Consider the following 20,015-nt stretch of genomic DNA (forward strand, 5'->3'; position numbering starts at 1 on the left):
TTGCCTGCGGTGTTGTTGGGCACCAGTGCTTCTGTTCCGCTGCAAATATCTTCATAGAAGACAATATATGTCAATTGCTGTAAGAGTTTATAGTTATTTAATAAAAGTATTGCTTTTGTTACTTCACCTGTGACGTCCTTTTGTGTGTTGAACATCCTGGGCACACATAAGCCGCATCTGGTTTTATCCGTTAAAACCGGGTGTGATAGCTCATAGCAAACTTAATATTTCTTAATTCTTTAGTGAACCACCTAAATGTGGAATCAATGGTTCGCCACTGAGCTGAATTTGTGGGGTGCTGTATCATTGTGTCGTTCTTACGACCCTCCTTGTGCCACTGCAACAATTGGGACTCCTTTTTGTTTTGCAACAAATGCTTCAAATGGGGAATTATAGGGAAATACCACATCAACTTTCTAGGAGGCCCTTTCCTCTTGCTGCCTTCCTCCACGTTGCTACCGTCATTTCTACGCTTGTATCGATGGGTTTCGCAAATAGGATATTGATCTAGGTCTGCATACTCTCAACAAAACAGGACACAATCCTCCTTACATGCATGTATTTTTTCTACCTCCAATCCCAAAGGATGAACTATCTTCTTCATGTCGTAGACGGTCTTAGGTACCTTGTTCCCCTCTGGTAGCATGTCCTTTAGTAGATGCAACAATGCTTTGAAACTCCTATCAGACCAACGATGGTTGCCTTCAATTGTAGAAGCGTAAGCACTGCAAACAACAACATTTATTTCTCCTTACAGCTAGGATAAAATGGTGTTTTCGAGTCTCGCACTAGTTCTTGGAATTTGGCAAACTCACCATCACTATAATCATCGTGCCCCTTAGCATCACGCACCACTTGGTCCACATTCTCCACAAAATCCACGTAGTCATCATTGAATCCTAATATGTTTGTGTCCCTGAGATAATCATCCATATCATCGGTTGGCAGGAGTCCTTGATCCGTACTACCATCCGGGAGGACCTGATTCATTTCCCCTTCATTAAGGCCTTCCTCATTGTGTTTGTTCTAAACATGATATCTCTCTTAGAATCCATGCCTTAACAAGTGTTCGTACATATTGTCAGGTTTTGGGAACTTCTTCTCAGTCTTGCAATCACAGCATGGACATCAAATTGCCATTTTACCTCGACCTTCCATATCTTCCATCGCGACAATCAAGAAAGACTTCACCCCACTTATGTACTCGTTACAAGTACGACAATCAAGGTACATCCAACTTCAGTACACCATCTACAAATTTAAAAAAATGTTAATTCTAAATAGAAATGACAAAGAAGGTAGAATAAGTATAAAAATTCTAACTCAATTTAACTAAATTAAGTGTGTACATGTGTTCTAGTGATATTCAAGACAACAATTAACATCCAAATATGATACATGTTACCTATGGCGAAGGATCCTAGCTAATTTCTAATAAGCAAAGATAGGTCCTAATTCCATTCGAGAGTTGGTTTCCATGCTCTTGTATGGTTCTAGAGAAAATTTTGGCAGCACCTCCCCGCTGTTATCCAATTACATGTCTCAACAACGAGCCGAGAGTGTGTGTATCCGCAGAACAACAATGAGGTGCCACCAAAATTCTCTCTAGAACCATACAAGAGCATAGAAACCTTCTACTCGGGCCACATATCCTTGAACTTTCCAAATTATGTGGACAATTCAAGAGCATCTTCTTATAAATATGACGAGTTGCGAAGTCATATTTATAATCAAACACTCCCAAACAGGAGACGTAGGTTACGCATGTACACTATAGGGGACAATCCACATATATCAAGATTTGAGAGAAGGAGCAAAATTGTTGGTTCCAACTCAAACCCTAGAATCCACCATGCATATATGAGCAAGAGGAGGAGGAGAGGGAGGAGCCAAACCTGCAAAGGCCAGGGACAGACACCAACTTCAAATCACCTAGATTTGATTTGGCCTTAATAGAATGCCAAAAAAATCATCCCTTTGCCAAGCAGTCGCGACAGGCAGATATTGTCTGGTCTGCTACTCGATGAATAAAATAATAGTAAACACCACTCATTAGTGACGGGTTATAAGGGCAACCATCACTAATGAGTGACCATTAGTGACTAGTCTCATAACAACTCATCACTAATGAGTGGCCCCAGCAGGTAGCCACCAAGGCTACATTTAGTGACGGGTTATAAGGACACCCATCACTAATGACTTAACATTAGTGATGAGTTATAAGGAAACCCATCACTAAAGAGGTTACTATGATCGGTCTCGATCATGGATGGTGGGGGAACGCCTGGAGGGTAGTGTACTCTTGGTGCATGAGCCGACGGAGGAGTTGTCGGATTTCATCCAAGTCTGTCATGGCGACAGCAACGGCCCCCACCACTACCTTGATCCATCGCTCTAACCCTAGTGGGCAGAGGGGGGCATACGTTGGGCTATGGTGGAGGGGGAGGATGGTAGCAGTGTCAACGGTGAGGTGCAAACGGTGGTGGTGGTGGGAGAAGGAGGCGAGTGGAAATGAGTGAAGATGAGAGTGGTCGAGAGAGAGAGAAATGGGCGGATAAGAGTGGTCGAGCAGATATGAGTGGTCGGCGCAAAAATTAGTGACGGGTGATAAGGACACCTGTCACTAATGAGTCAGTAATTAGTGATGGTAACAATTATGACCCATCACTAATTATTTTAATATTAGTGATGGGTCTCATAACGACCTGTCACTAATGAGCAGGCTACATTTAGTGATGTGTGCCTCATATACCCATCACTAATGACATAATTATTAGTGACCAACTTTAATGTGACCTATCACTAATATCTATAGTGACGGGTCGTTCGCTCGCCGTGATTAATGAACCCTCATTAGTGACGGGTCTTCGCTGGGTCCCAGCTCGGGCCACATATTAGTGACAGGTCGGCACTGGACCCATCACTAATAGTGCACTAGTGACGCGTACTGAGAAGCCATCACTAATGATGTATCTCCTTTAATGGTTTCTTATGTAGTTCTTATGGTCATGAGTGAGCTTGCTGAGCTTCAGAATTTGCATGGTCAAGTTGTCAGTCGGCTTAAGACTGCCAAGAAGAAGCTCTTTGAGAAAGAGTCTAGACCTACTCTCTTAGGTGAGAATTGACCTTTGCTCTCAAATAATATCAATGTGAAAGCCAAGCGCATAAAGGAGTAGAGTCTAGATTGAAGAGAGTTGAGAGTTCTAAGGATGTGTAGCCAAACTATTCTACCTACATCGTCCTGAAAGACAAGCTCAGTTGGATTAGACAGCAAGTTGAGAAGCTCATGGCCGAGAATGAGTACCTCCTTTCTCTTATCGAGAAGTGGTCAAAAGGCAAGGGAAAAATTGATTTGATCTTGGCGAAGACCAAGATGTGTGCCGATAAGGTGGGTTTAGCCTTGGGATTAGGTTTTGAGAGGGTGGCTTACAATAGGGTTGGTAAGACTATTTTCACCTCACCTACTACCCTAAAAGCCAAGAAATCTAAAATCAAGACCACACCATAACGCATCAAGAAACCTACCCCAAAACCCGCAATGAACAAAGCAAGACCACAACCCAAGAGAGCTCCATAGCCCAAGATGAGAGCCCTTTTGAGAGAGTCTAGAGTGACCGGTAGTCGAGTTCTCGAGAGACGCTGCCATTGCACCTACTACTAGAGAGAGGGTCACATTTTTAGGTTTTGCTTTTGTCGTAGGATGAATGAATGGCGTGAGTGGGAGTGAAGTACTCGGGACATGTACCACCCTTCTTTTGGTGTACATGAGCCTTTTCCTCATTCTTACTCACGAGTCCCGAGCGCTCCTCAGCTTCCTAGTAGAGGTGGTGCTCGATGTGGATCTTACCATAATTCATATGGTTATGGTTCATATGTAAGAGGTGTTGAGTTGCAACTCTTTGGCGGACCATGTTTTCCCTATCATGGCACTCACTCTCAGCACACTAGTGTTTATTTGCACGCACCTGCTTCTACTGCTTTAGGGCAGATGACCTAGTACTAAATTCTTAAGAAATTTTTGTCTAACCCTAGTACTGAACCATCCACCTATTATTCTTCTCATATGTAGGTGGTAGGGGAGGCCTAGATAAAAATTGGCTCATCGACTCCAGTTGTTCATGCATCATAGTTTTCTAACTTCACCCCAATGAAACGACACAATTACATCACTTCCAGGGAAAGTATGGTAAAAGTGAATGAGAGTTTCACCCTCAAAGCTGTAGCTTTAGTGGAGCATCTGGAATACAACTTGCTTTCTGTGTCTCAGTTGATCGACGATGACTTGGAAGTGCGCTTCAAGTGCAATGCTTCTCAAGTTCTTGATTCCTCGGGCATTTTGATTTGCCAAATTTCTCGAGTAGGGAGAGTCTTTGGAGCTAATTTTTCTGAGTCTTTTGGGTCTTCTCGATGCTTAATTGCTCAACCCTCTTTTGAGATTTGGATGTGGCATAGAAGACGAGAACACATGAGTTTTGATTTGCTTTCTCATTTGAGTGCCCTAGGCTTGATTCGAAGATTGCCCAAGCTCAAGTTTGAGAAGAACCTTCCTTGTTGGCATGGCAAGATCACTGCTTCTCACCCACTAGTTAATCTAGTGTTGGAAGAACTTCTCCATATGGACACTATTGGCCCTTCCCTAGTTCGTTCGGTGGGTGGTAAGTGGTATGTTCTTGTCATTGTTGATGACTTCTCTCATTACTCTTGGGTGTTCTTTCTTGTGAGCAAGGATGAAGTGTTCTCATTCTTTTGGAGCTTGGCTTTGAGATTGTTCAAGGAACTCTCTAATGCATTGAAAGCAATTCCCAGTGATAATGGCATCGAGTTCAAGAACTATCTCATTGATGCAATCTGTCTTGAACATGACATTGAGTATCATTTTTTTGCCCCACGTGTTCCTTAGTAGAATATCGTGGTTGAGAGGAAGAATCACACTTTGGTGGAGATAGCTAGGACGATGCTCAATGAGCATAGGACTCCTAGGAAGTTTTGGGCGAAGGCTATTAGCACAGCTTGCTATATCACCAATCAGATTTTCTTATGCTCGATTTTGAATGTGACTTTTTATGAGTTGCGCTTTAGGTGTAAGTCAACGTTTTCTTATTTGAGAGTTTTTGGCTATCGATACTTCATCATAAAGCATGACAATCTTGATAAGTTTGAGTCATGTTTTTCTGATGGAATTTTCTTAGGGTATTCTCTTCATGGTCATTCTTAAAGTGTTTATAATCTTGACACTAACACCATCATTGAATCATGTGTTGTGACTTTTGATGAATCAACCCCTTGTGTTAGCTTTGTCCTTGAGTGTGTTCGTAATCAAGAGATAAGCGAAAGCTTATTTGTGCATGGTGACCTTCCAGCTTTGATGATGATAAGGATGATCCACTACTTCCTACCACCACACCTACTTCAGAGTTGGCTCCTGCTACTTCTACAGCGGCAGAGGGTCCTATAGCCTCTACTTCTACTTCAGCTGGTTTTGAGCCTACACCAGTAGCAATTGTGGGGGAGGTCATCTCGTAGCGTGAAACCCCTCAACACATTCAGCAGCGACACCCTCCATAGATGATAATCGGCGACCTCAATGAAAGGGTAACGAGGTCCACATCTGCTCACCATGCTCATTTCACTGATTTTGCTTTTGTTGCTTCTTTTGGGTCCCATGATATTAGACACACTTTCTGATTCAAATTGGGCCAATGCCATGTATGAAGAACTAGAAAACCTTGACAGAAACCAAGTTTGAGTCCTTATAGAGTCACCCCCTAACGATACCAAAGGCACCAAATGGGTCTTCAAGAACAAACAGGGGGAGAATGGGTCAGTTGTTAGAAATAAAGCTAGACTTGTGGCCTAGGGTTTCACTCAAATAGAGGGGATAGATTTTGGAGAGACCTTTGCACTGGTAGCTAGGTTAGAAGCCATTACGATGCACCTTGCATTTGCAGCATCATAAGGTTTTAAGTTGCATCAAATAGATATCAAGAGTGCTTTCCTAAACGGTTTCATAGAGTAAGATGTCTATGTTAAGCAACCCCCAGCTTTCAAGCAACCCTAATACCCATATAGAGCATACAAGCTTCAGAAAGCTTTGTATGAGCTTAAGCAGGCGACTAGGGCTTGATACGACAGGCATAAGTCTTTCTTGCTAGAGCATAGGTATGTGATGGGGTTAATGGATAAAACTTTGTTTACGTTTAATCATAACAATGATTTCCTACTTATTTAGATATACGTGGATGATATCATTTTTTGTGGCTCTTCTCATGCACTAGTGACCAATTTTGCAAATACTATGAGCAGGAAATTTGAAATGTTGATGATGGGCGATCTCAACTTCTTCCTTGGGCTGCAAATCAAGTAGTGCAAGTAAGGTATATTCGTCCACCAGACGACGTACACCAAGGATTTGCTGAAGAAGTTTGACATGAGCGATTCAAAGCCCCTGGCAGCACTGATGGCTACCTCGACTGTGCATGATCTGGATGAAGATGGTGAGGAGGTAGAACAGTGGGAGTATAGGAGCATGATTGGCTCCCTTCTGTACCTGACAATGATAAGACCCAGTATCCACTTTGTCATCTGTTTGTATGACTACTTCCAAGCATCACCAAGGACATCTCACCGCCAAGCGGGGAAGCGCATATTGAGATATATCAAACACACCCTTGAGTTTGGTCTTTGGTTTTCTACATCTTCTTCTCTCTCTCTTCATGATTTTGCGGATGCAAATTTTTCTGGTTGTACAATTAATAGAAAAAGTACCTCTGGTACTTGTCATTTATTGGGTACTTCTCTTGTGTGTTGGTCTTATCTCAAATAGTCTAGTTTTGCGCAGTTAACTTCTGAAGTTGAATATGTTGCTGTTGCTAGATGTTATTCTCAGATTTTGTTTATGGTTGCTACCTTGAGAGATTTTTGGCCCACCACTAGCCCTGGACATTATGGGTCGAGGTCCATTCACAGTGTTGGACTGAACAGATGTTGTCTACTTGGCCTTTAGGGGCAGTTGGCGATGAAGTGCCTGGTCTCGCCATAGTTGAAACATGCCTTGCTTGTGTGGGCCACTTGGCCACTATTGTTCTGTCGAGATCTGACATTGCTCTGACTACAGTAGGAAGGGTTGGGGTTATATGAAGTAGAGGCTTGAATCATGTACTGCATGGTGGATAGAGCCTTCTGGACGAAGTAAGCAGGACGCTTGAACCTCTGGAACCTTTCTATTGCTAAGCCATGTGAGCGGCGAACTTGCATTTCGTGTCTTTGTACAGTTTCGATCTAGCTTCTTCTAGCAGAATGGTCGTGTTCATCAGGGTGTTGAAGTCTGGATAGATGTGGGGAGTCAGCTGTTCCTTCAGGTTGATTTCTAGCCCTTTCTTGAACCTGTTTTGCTTCTTCTTATCGGTGGAGACTTCTTCTGGTGCATAACGAGATAGGTCAACAAACTTGCGAATGTACTCATTAACACTCATGTTGCCTTGCCTTAGCCTCCTAAACTCAGCTGCCTTGAGTTCCGTAGTTCCTTCAGGAACATGGTATCGGTGGAACTCTTTAACAAACTTCTCCCAGGTGATAGCTACAGCATGTCTGCGGCTTCACAGTAGTTCTCCCACCATGCCAAGGCTGTACCAGCTAGCTGATGGGATGCCAGGAGAACTCTGTCTCTTCCTACACAATTGATAGCATTTAGATTCCTTTGTATGTTCCTCAGCTAGTCATCTGCATCCATGGGGTTATCAGATCCTTCAAAGGTGGGTGGCTTGATCCTAATGAAATCAGCTATCTTGTTGGGAAGTCCTCATGCTTGCTGTTAGGGTTGATTGATTCTTTCAGCCAGGGCAGCTAACAAACGGGTCTATTCTGCCATAACTGCTACCAAGTCATTGATAAGAGGATCTGATTGTCTTCAACCATTCCCATTTCCTTCTTGGTTCTCTGCTTTGCTTTCACCATGATTTTCCTCTTCTGCCCTGCAGTTCTCTTGATGTTGTTAAATTCTAGAGGACTTCTTGGGTGCCATCCACTCAAGGGAGGGGAGGGGAAGCATAAGATCAGAGTAGAGAGACTAGGGTTGTTTTGCTTTAAACTCTTTTTAAAGAAGATTCACAAGGCCTCAGGCCTTTCTAGCACACAAGGGAAAACACACTGAAGGGCAAACAAGCATGCCACAAGCTCGATTACTCAAGGGAAAAGGGGTACAATACTGGTGGGTACTACGAGCAACTATGATACATTGGGAGTGTACATATGTCTACTCATACTAGGATCAGACCAGGGTGCTTCATCCCACTTCTTTCAGAGCTCTAGGCTTCTGAGGGACTGGCGGTATCTTTGCTCTCTCTCCTTGGGGAGAGGGTTCTCTGGTAGGGTGAGGGGAGTGTACTCCTCATCTCCCTCCATGTCAAGGAATTTCTACGTCAGAGGGAGAGGTTCTTCTTGGTTAGTTTCTTCATGAGGGGTGGGTGGTGGTGGAGTAGGGACAGCCTCTGAAAACTTCCTCTTGGTGCCCCCCATGGGACAGAGGGGGACTCCTTCAAGCACGGGGCATCCTTCCATGCTAGGGAGGTGAAGGATTCTCCTGGTGGCACGACCAGTGAGGTAGGCCTCACTGATCAGCTTGTTGTGGTGCTCTTCTGCTGCCTTCACTGCTTCTTCGGCTACTAAAATGCGGCTTTCAGCTTCTATAGCTTGGGCTCGAGCTTTGGCGAGTTGGACACGTAGGGATCTCCCATGTGTTTCTGCTTGTTCGGCTCGACAGATGCATCCTCTTAACTATGCTGCCTGCTAGTCATACAGCTCATCCAAGGCCAGCTGGTAGCGTGTCATGGACACAATGGTAGGGTGGCTTTCTCGCATCCACAAGCCTTCCAAAGTTTTCATCCGTGCCATCCAAATGGGGTGATTTCTCTCCACTGGGGCAAAGAACCTTATGGGCAGACGGCTGATGGGTTTCTCATAGATCTGACATAGGTAACGCAGGGCCTTGCAAGCAACAGCTTGGTAGGTGTAAGCAAATCTAAACCCTATGGTGGTCACACTCCATGGCTTCTTATCGGGGTGGTCTTCACTGGCTCTAACATGGATGGTGACCTCACAACGCTCAGTGTCGTATTCCTCATACTCCCTGCCAGCATACTCTAGGTGCTCCATGATCTCGAGCCTGGTCATTGCAGCAAACAACACCTTCGGGAAGCCAAGGGTAACCAAACAATACTCGGTTACCATCCTTGAACCTCTATCGATGGAAACAGGAGAATTAACCTTATAAAAAGGGCTTTTCTAAAAGAAGTAAGGAGAGTAAGAAGTTTTGTAACATTGTTTTTAATGAAAATATCACGTCCAGGTCTATGGTCTCGTCCTACAGCCAAATATGGCTTTGATAGAACCTAAAGCGTGCCGGGTTACCCCCGGTGCTTAGAACCATTATTATACTAGTCCCTGGATTAGTAGCTGGTAAGTAAGAGTCTTTACAATAGATGATACCAAAGTCATACAACACGGGGAGTGGTCAGAAGGATCCACCATCTCAAAAATACATAAAGGATTCATGTGATCAACAGAATCCACGTCATTAGAGTGCACAGTAGGAACAGCATGAAGGCACACCACTCCATAGGCGACTCAGGGCGGACATGATAGAGACCAACTTGTCAGCCTCACTGTCTGCTTCGGTGAAGTCTGGATCATCCTCTGAAAGAACAAGCAAGAGTGAGTACAAACATACTCAGCAAGTCCCAACCCTTGCTCTACGGCAGGGGTATAAATACATGCATATGATATCGACATGGAATAAGCTATAAGGTTAATCTTTGCGGAAATGCCAAGTTTACACATGCAAGGGGGGTATTTTCCATAAAGCAGTTTTGTGAAAGAGCCATATCAATATTCTTAAATGAAGGGAGGTTCAGCTCTGGTGGAAAGTCATCAGGGCCCAAGTTTTAATGCTGCCGGACACCCTATCCACAGCAACCTATGGCACATTGCCGGAGCTATTTTCCAAAAACGGGCACACCTTGCCCACACACTCACCAAGGAAACACATGCAAACCACACTAGTTGCTGTGACCCAACCATAGTTCTTCTATGACTGTGGACACAGCTATCGAATAGTTTAACCTCTGTAGAGTGGTACACTTTACCCACAAACTTAGTTTCGCACATACCATCATTGTGGTAGTGCGACTCAACAAAGCTATTACCCACCACAACATCATCTCACTAACCACCTACGGGAGCTAACTAGGGGTTCTTGAACTTTAAATAGGCTTCCAACCGGGTCGTCAGAGCTACACCTGCTTGCACCTTCTCCATGGTATCCCATTGCACAACTGCCTCTGGACAACCAGTTGACTAACTGGCGGTGTTTAGACTAAGCCTTGCCGAATATAGGGTCGAGTGGCTACACTGTGAAGACTACGTAGGATGTAAAATCAACTCGATCCTTAAACTAGCCAAGGAAAATATCTCCTCATGGAGCCTGCCACAGAGGCAGCGCTTCAACTCCCCATGCGTTTCCAATAGAACCCTGATTTTCCCCAGCTCTGATAAGTTCTCGGTTATTATAAATTTCCAAAAAGGTTTCCCATCCCACAACTCACACAACACCAAAGCACCAAAGCGGAACCTTTTATAGGCAAGCGGAGGAGTTACAGCGGCTGGTAGTGGGGGTCCATGGCAGAGCTCATGTGGTACATTGTGCACGGTTGTCAAAGGTGACAGAGGGCTCGCAGTATAGAGGTTCGGACTCCACACGACGTGTGGCGGGGATGGTCAAGCATGGCAGCCAAGGTACCAGTGCATTCATTTCACACGTGTGATCGACCGGCAACATGCTTCGGTCATGGTTGCTATTTGTGATGGTAGTGAAAGGGGAGCGGTGAATGGTTGTGTGAACCAAAGACTGTGGTGCAGTACGGGGTGGCGATGGAGGTGCTTGGCGGGTGGCAGTTGGCACAGGCACACAGGGTCCGGCGGCCGGTGGCTCGGTGCGGGCGCGCACGTGTGAGCGAAGGAAGATGAAGGAGGCGGCCGGGCCAGGTTGATGCGCGGGAGAGAAGGAAAAAGGTGAGAGAGCCGGGGGACGGAGTTGGGCCAGAGGGAAAGAAAATAGGTCGGTTGGGAAACTGGTCTGCGGGAGAGAAAAAAAGAAAGGGGAGAGGGAGAGAAGGAGATAGGTTGGGAAAATGGGCGGGGAAGGATGTCTGGTCTAAAAGAGCCAAAAGAGAGGGAGGAAGAAAAAATGTTTTGAACATTTTGTTTGGATTTTTAAATTAGTTTTGAAATTGATTTCTTTTGCAAAAAAATTTTAAATTCGATTTTTGGCTAAAAATTGGGATGTTACATACTAGTCCCTAGATCAGTTGCTAGTAAATAGAAGTCTTACAACATATGTTATCATAGTCATAAAACACGAGTGGCGGTGAATAAACTCCACCAGCTTAATGAAACATAGAGCACTAATGAACAATGCATAAACAATAAAGTCCATGACATCAGAGTACACAACAGAGATAGCATGAGGAACATGCCACTCCATAGGCAACTCGGGTGCGGATGCGATCGAGCCTACTCGTCTGTCTCACTATATGGCTCAGTGAAGTCTAGATCATCCTCTCAAAGCACAAGCAAGGGTAAATATAAGAGTACTCAGCAAGCCCCAACTCTTGCCCTACGGCAGGGGCATAAATACATGCATATGGATAGACAAGGAATAAGAAGTAAGGTTATCTTTGCAGAAAAGCTAATTTTACTCATGCAAGGTTCATTTTTCATAAGGTAATTTTTTATGAAAACATTATATCAGCATCATTATATGAAGGGGGGTTTTGGCCATGATGGAAAGTCATTAGGGCCCAGGTTTTATTGTTGCTAGACACCCCGTCCACGACAACCCATAGCACACTGCTGGATCTAACTTTCCCAAAAACAGGCACACCTTGCCCACTCACACACCAATAAAACACACACATCCCATGCTAGTTGTTGTGACCGAGCTGTAGTTCATCCATGACCGTGGACATGACTGTTCAAATAGTTTTAACCTCTGCAGAGTGGTACACTTTACCCACAAACTGAGTTGGACAACATAACATGGTCGTGGTAGTGCGACTCAACAAAGTCATTACCCATCATAGCATCCTCTCACTAACCACCCATAGGAGTTTACCAGGGGTTCTTGACCTTTAACTAGGCCTCCAACCAAGTTGCCAAGCCGGCACCTCCCTGCACCTACCCAATGGCCTCCTGTTACACACCTACCTCTGGGCAATCAGTAGTCTAGCTGGCGGGGTTTAGACTAAGCCCTGCCCATATAAGGTCGAGTGGTTGTACTGTAAAGACTAGATAGGATGTCACATCAAAATCGATCCAAGTCAAATATCTCCACACGAAGCTTATCACCCAAGCAACGCTCCAAACACTAAGCCTACCACACAGGCAGCACTTAGGCTCCCAAGGGATTCCCAACAGAATCCTGATTTGCCCTAGCTCTAACCCAATATTATCTGTTATTATTACTAACCAACAAGGTTTTCCCATCCCACATCATTATACCATGCAATTAAACAGTGGAAAATGGCTGATATGGGTCATGATGATAAAACTGGATTCAGTATGATCAAAGGGAAATGGATTGAGACTTACTTAATTGAAGTATTCAAATGGGTCTTGCTCGAACTCCTATGTTCCCGACTCCTCCTCCTGCTCTCTAAACGTAGCACACAACAAAGCAAACACACAATAATTTTAAATAAAAAACAATTAAATTTTGAAATAAATAAGAAACTACTATGAAAAGATAGATTTTTATTTTAGATGAATATCAGTAGAAGAATCATCAAAATCGGAGTTGAAACGTAGGAAATATGGGCTTTGGAAGTTTGTCGGCAATTTAAATCGAGAAAAAGAAAAGGGGAGAATATTCCTGAAATATTCTCTAGAAAATCTGATTTTCAGGAAAAGGAGAAATGGTACGATGCATATGGGCCGGTTCTGAGAAGGCAGCTTTAGCTGGGCTTAGGTTATTGGGTCGGTTTCTGGGTCGAGACTGCCCATTTGGCCCGGGAGGGGGGTGATAACGGTGGGTAGCAATGGTGTTAACACCCGGGGCGACCTGTCAGGATTACACAGAGAGAGATGATGATGGTGGCTTGGCTGATGGTGCAAGGCGGCGGGATCACTGGGGAGACACAGGATGGCGGTATCGAGGGGATCCAAGGTGGGGTCTCACCGGAAAGCTCACCGCCGGTAGCTTCCGATGTCGGTTTAGGATGAGGATTGTCTCTCGGGGATCCTCATGACATGGCTAAGGTGATAGAAGGACACGTCATCGATGACAATGGCCAAAATAGCGCCAGTCATACGTCAGAGTTGGTGGCAACGGCCGGTCAACTGTAACACCCTAATTTTTAGAATTTACAACTTTTAAAATTTTCCAAAATTATTGAATAGCTTCAACAGTAGTATACGTTTAAAACCTATTTTCTTAATCAATCAATCAATATAGGTTATTATTTTGTATGCATTGCATGCTGAGTTTTTCTAAGAGCCAGGTAAATGCATTAGAGTTCTTTTTCTTTTGGCGTTTTGAGTGAAAAGATTTTGAAAAGGTTTTTACAAAACTCAATAGTGAATAAGTTAAGGATCTTAATGGTTGGAATTCAAAATCTTTGAATTCATCATCTATTCAATCCTTGATTATACCTAATCCTTCTCTAGTTCAATTCAAATCTTATCTAAATCATTGTTTAAAGTCAATCTCTCTTCTTTCTCAACTTCTACCCAAATCCAAATTCAAATTCCTTATCTACTCCTATTCTTGTTCAACCTCATTTTTCGTTTCTCTTAAATTCACTCCAAACTCAATTCAAATTCAAATCCTATTCAAATTTTTTTGCAAAAGTTTCTTTTCTAAACTCTAGATATACTTAAAGTGTCTTTGGGCTCAATCTTGCTCAAGTTCAAACTCTTAGCCAAGTATTCTAGATGGCCCAACAAAGGATCCACGAAATCTGTAAATTTTCGCGGAGTCTTAAACAGCCTCATCTTCTCATGAAGTTTCAGAGTTCAAAACGGGCTCAAATGCAAATCTTTACAATACCAAAGTTGCAGGTCTCGTCGAGAGCTTCAATTTGAACCTACGGAAGTCACCTTTTGGATAATGGAGCTAAGAGTTATCGCCCCGGAAATCAGTGCTGCGCAGATAAGTCTGAGTTCAAACAGTTTATCTTGTGGCACATTTTTGGAAATCAAGATGACGTTTTCAGAAGTTCCAATGACTACCAAAGTTGTAGATATTTTTCGAGTACTACAATTTAGAATCAAGAAATGTCCAATTTTAAGTCCAGACGATGGAGATAGCGTAGCTTGGCATACAAGTAATCACATTGTACAAATATCTGGGATCTAACCGAATTACTGGGTCTTACCCTGGATAACTACTTTCTACCGTACTTGGGAGATAAATATCCACCGTGGTAACTATCGTGGTGCCTACGCCCTGAAGTGCGGTGAGCTGGTCGCCAATTGCGGCCCGGTGCTGCACTGTCAGAGGTGTCAGGATAGCCTCCATTACGCCAGGGTGTCAGAGCGGCGTCCACCAGCCTAGGCGTTTAATGCCGGTCACTTCCTTGCAGGTAAAGCATGAACGGTGTTCCCCTTCCAGCAGATTCTTCCTAAGACCTGCTGACTCACCTTGTAGCCTCCTGGAAGCCGACCTAAGCAGCTGGAGATGGGGGCCCCGGGAGGCATGGCTCCGGGAGGTGAAGGCTTTGGGAGGCAGGACTCCGGAAGGTTGGGGCTTCGGGAGGCTGAGGCTTCGGGAGACCAAAGCTTCAGAGACCGAGGTCTCAGGGGGCTGGGCTTCGGGAGGCCAGGCTTTGGGAGGCTGAGCCTTCAGGAGGCCAGGCCGGTTAAGCCAAGGGAAGGCTTTGCAGGTACAAAAAGGTATCGCGAAGGAGCCCAATGACTTCGGAGGTTGAGCCTTTACCTGAGGGTCCGGAAATCAAGGCTCCGGAGGGACCTGGATAGTAATCTTTAACCATTATCCTCAGACTGGTTTATTTTTCCCCAACAGTAACAGATTGGTTCCACCCTCTTTTAAACATGATTTGTGTAAGAAATTACAGCGCTTAAACCAAGGTGATAGATCCGTAGAAGAATATTATCTGGAACTACAAATAAGTATGTTGCATTGTGATATTATTGATGATGAAGAGGCTGCAATGGCACACTTTTATGGGGGGTTAAGGAGTCAAATTTAGGATATAGTTGATTACAAAGAATACAATAGTGTTCCTAGCCATTACATGCTGATATTTAATTAATTATTTAAATGCATTTTAGCTTAATTAAATTACAGTTAACTAATGCCATGTCCTAAAATTATGGAACCACTTGGAAAATTCATATTTTGATCAGTGCTATCCAGAAAAAATATAATTTGGTATGAAAGTGTTATTTAAATTGTTGAAGCTCATTTAGTCTTGATAGCTAGGTTAATTAAGATCCTTTTTGGATAGACCTTAAATAAATCCTTTTTACCATGAGCTTACGTATTTAAATTTGAGTATTTCTTACTGCATTATGTTCATTACCCAGCGTCACATCCTTGTTAAAAAAATTTAGCATTTTCATTGCATCTCTTTCATTCTCATCATTGCATGCGATCTTCGTTAGTGAACGAAGGACCAAAGGATGACGCGGGCGTGATCGAGGGTGATTTGGAAGTTGTTTCCCTTGCTTGTTAAGCTAATCAACAAGGCAAGCATCTAAGCATTTTCATCCCATTACTTTTGATCATATATTGTATCAATTGATAAGTTATGCTTTATGTATATTTGCATGTCAATGAGTCTTATGTTGGTTTTGGGTTAGATCCTATTTGTTGGATTACCCTCCCTTGACATTGTTTATCACTTGATCCTTTGTAACCTGGGTTGTTCGTGTCACATAATGATCTAACTTAAAAGAATGTGTTATGCTTAGCATGGCTTACGTCCTTGGTAAAAGTCGAGTGGTGGTTCGGCCATCGTTCGCGAGCTTAGCGCTTACCTTATATCACAAAGATAATGATGATGGAGGATGGTGTAAGTTAATGAGGATGAGCTGAGATTCGGGTAGGGAATAGGAATGGCTCAAGAAGGGAGTCTCGGATGATATAGACTCGCTTGAATCGATTAAGCACCATCCGTTGTTGCAGTTGGCTTTAGCACTTGTCTGTACTTACCATGTATCCGTATATGGGACAAATGAGCCGAATACCTTACGTAGTTGTGATCTTTTGGCGTGCTAGTCTTGGATGTTGTCATCATAATAGGCTTGTAAGGGGTACCCAGTTTGCTCTAGGAGTAGTTCTAGGTGACCCCCGCATGCCGATGCGCATGTTCAAATGATTGGAGCTTATTTGGGAAAGGTTGACATGAGTACCCCCTTGTGTGGACCTGTGTGGTCATGCAAGCCGTATGGTCCTCCAATCGTGTGGGTAATTGAGTACCCCCTGCAGGGTGTAAAATAATTTGAATTGCTGCACTCTCGGTTATGAGCATGCTTATGTCCATTTGCATCAATCGTAGAGTTCCAGTTGTGGTTGTGATGGTTTGTTGGGAAATGTATGGTGATGTTGTTTAAGTTTTAATATGACTCAAGTAAAATTACGGTATGGTAATGATCTTAGGATAGAAGGTTGTTTATGGTTAGATGTAGATTCTTACACTTGAGTCAAAATTTGCTCTTGCATATAAAATTCACTTGACTTTGTGGCCAAGTCCTTGCTAATTATCCAAATTGCATTCTCCTTGGAGTCAGGCTAATTATATGTGCCTATTATGGATTAAGTCTTGTGAGTACCTTCGTACTCACATGCTTGGTTTGTTTTCAGGTGAGGAAGGTTTATTATTTGGCTACTTTACACTTGCTGATGTTGGCGACGGGCATGAGTAGTGTCGTCTACTCGGTTGATGTTGTTTTGGAGTAGCCCCTTGGGGCAAAAGGCGCTACTCATCTTTTGTTGACATGTATCTTATTCCGCTGTGCAGCTACTCTAATAATGTTCGATTTATACTGTTGTTGTAAAGTTAATCTACTTAAAGACTTGTAACTTAATTTAATTACTCACTCTTTATTATGTCTTGTGATGATGTGCTTGTTGTAAAGGCGTGTGTTTCGATCATGGAGGAAACATATCCGGGACTACCGGGGTGATATTCTAGTTAATTGTTGTAGTCGTGGTTATGCAAATGGCTGATTTGATCATTAATTAGAATATTATCTGGACGGTTCCCTACATAACCTCTACTGAAATTACGAAATATGAACAAGAGATAGCTGAAAATAAGAGAAAAGAGTTTGAGAATGAATCTGAAAATCAGCAAGTAGCAGAAAAAGTTTTTCCACCCAGAAAGGGTGATTTATGCTTGGTACTAAATCTGTTCTTGCTGAAATTTGTAATAATGAGCTGCCATGCTATGCTTTGATATGCAAACATGCTTTAGTTTTCACTAAAGTTGACTTGCAAAGTGGATACCACCAGATTAGAAACTTGGTGATGAATGGAAGGCTGCATTTAAAACTAAGTTTGGTTTGTATGAGTGGTTAGTAATGGCTTTAGGGTTAACTAATGCATCTAGTACTTTCATGTGATTGATGAACGAAGTTTTACGTGCTTTCATTGGGAGATTTGTGGTGGTTTACTTTGATGACATCTTGATTTACAACTGGTCATATGAACTACACTTTGATCACTTACGTGCTGTTTGTAACGCTTTGAGAGATGCACATTTGTTCGTAACCTCAAAAAGTGCACTTATTGCATAGATCGAGTCTCTTTTATTGGCTATGTTGTTACTCCACAGGGAATAGAGGTGGATGAAGCAAAAAATCGAAGCCATAAAGAGCTAGCCAACTTCTAAGATTGTTACACAAGTGAGAAGCTTTCATGGTCTTGTGGGTTTCTAACGGCGATTTGTGCGGGATTTCAGTACCATCGCTGCTTCATTTAATAAGTTGACAAAGAATGGAGTAGTTTTCAAATGGGGACCTGCACAAGGACAAGCATTCAAGTTGTTGAAAGAGAAGCTCACCCATGCTCCATTGCTCCAACTCTCTGATTTTGGTAAGACCTTTGAACTGGAATTTGATGCTAGTGGGATTGGAAATGGAGGTGTGCTAATTCAATAAGGTAAACCTATTGCTTATTTCAGCGAGAAATTAAGTGAGCCAAATTTGAATTATTCCACTAATGATAAAGAATTGTATGCTTTAGATCATGTTCTTGAAACTTAACAACATTATCTAAGGCCCAAAGAATTTGTTATACATTGTGATCATGAATCGCTGAAACATATTAGAAGTTAAGCTAAACTGATAAACAACATGCTAAATGGGTAGAATTTATTGAGTCTTTTTCATATATCATAAAAAAAAAGGAAAGGACAATGTGATTGTTGATGCGCTTTCTAAGCATTATACCATGTTATCTCAACTTGATCATAAGATTTTTTGTTTAGAGACTATTAAGGACTTATATGCTACTAATTTAGACTTTAAAGAAGTGCTTGAACATTGTAAAGAAGGAAAAATATGGAATAAATATGTGCTGAATGACGGATTGCTCTATCATGCTAACAAGCTATGCATTCCAGCTAGCTCTGTTCATCTTTTGTTGTTGCAAGAGGTGCATGGAGGAGGATTGATGCCATATTTTGGAGCAAAGAAGATTGAAGATGTGCTGGCCACTCATTTCTTTTTGCCGAAGATGAGGCCTGACATCGAGCGTTACGTGTCACGTTGCACCACTTGCAATAAAGCTAAGTCTCGCTTAAATCCATATGGTCTTTACATGCCTCTTCCTGTTCCTAGTGCACGTTGGGAGGATATTTTCATGGATTTTGTTTTAGGATTTCCTAGGACAAGAGGGGGAGGGATAGCATATTTGTAATTGTGGATCGTTTTTCTAAAATGACACATTTTATACCTTTCTATAAGAGCGATGATGCTACAAACATAGCTGATTTATTTTTCAGAGAAATTGTTCGACTACATGGAGTGCCTAATACTATCATCTCGGATTGTGATACAAAGTTTTTGAGTCAATTTTGGAGATCACTTTGGAATAAATTGGGAACGAAGCTGTTGTTTCCTACTATGTGTCATCCCCAAACCGATGGTCAAACAGAAGTTGTCAACCGTACATTATCGATCATGTTACAGGCAGTTCTAAAGAAGAATTTGAGGATGTGGGAAGAGTATTTACCACATATTGAATTTGCTTACAATAGGTTGGTACACTCCACCACCAAGATAAGTCCGTTCCAGGTAGTGTATGGATTTAATCCCCGTGCTCCTATTAATTTACTACCTTTGCCAACTTTTGAAAGACTTAATTAGATGCTAAGAAACGTGCTAAATTTATACTTAAGTTGCATGAAACCACTAAAAGGAATATAGAGAGAATGACTGAAAATTGTAGGATTGCTGGAAGCAAAGGTAGGAAGGAAATAAAATTTGAACCAGGTAATTTAGTTTGGTTGCACTTAAGGAAGGATAGGTTTCCAAAACTAAGAAAGTCAAAATTGATGTCTAGAGCTAATGGACCATTTAAGATAATTAAGAAAATCAATGACAATACATACAAATTGGACCTACCTGTAGATTTTTGGGTTAGTCCCACATTTAACATTTCAGATCTGAAGCTCTACTTGGGAGAAGAAGAAGAGCTTGAGTCGAGGATGACTCCAATTCAAAAGGGGGAGGATAATGAGCCCATGGCTCCTTTAGATATGATCAATAATATTAATATTCCTCAAATCATACAAGGTCCAATTACAAGAGCACGTGCATGACAATTAAATCACCAGGTGAACTCGTTCCTTGCTGTTTATGCTTCCTTGGATGGATTACTACTAAATTCATCTGATGTTTTATTGCTTAGGAACGTGGAAGAAACACCACAACCTTACCTGAATGTCACCCCTTGAAGGCCAACTCTACTCGGACTCAAAGCTAAGCTCTAGTCGTGG

This window comes from Phragmites australis, chromosome 23, assembly GCF_958298935.1.
Source record: "Phragmites australis chromosome 23, lpPhrAust1.1, whole genome shotgun sequence".
Classification (NCBI taxonomy): Eukaryota; Viridiplantae; Streptophyta; class Magnoliopsida; order Poales; family Poaceae; genus Phragmites; species Phragmites australis.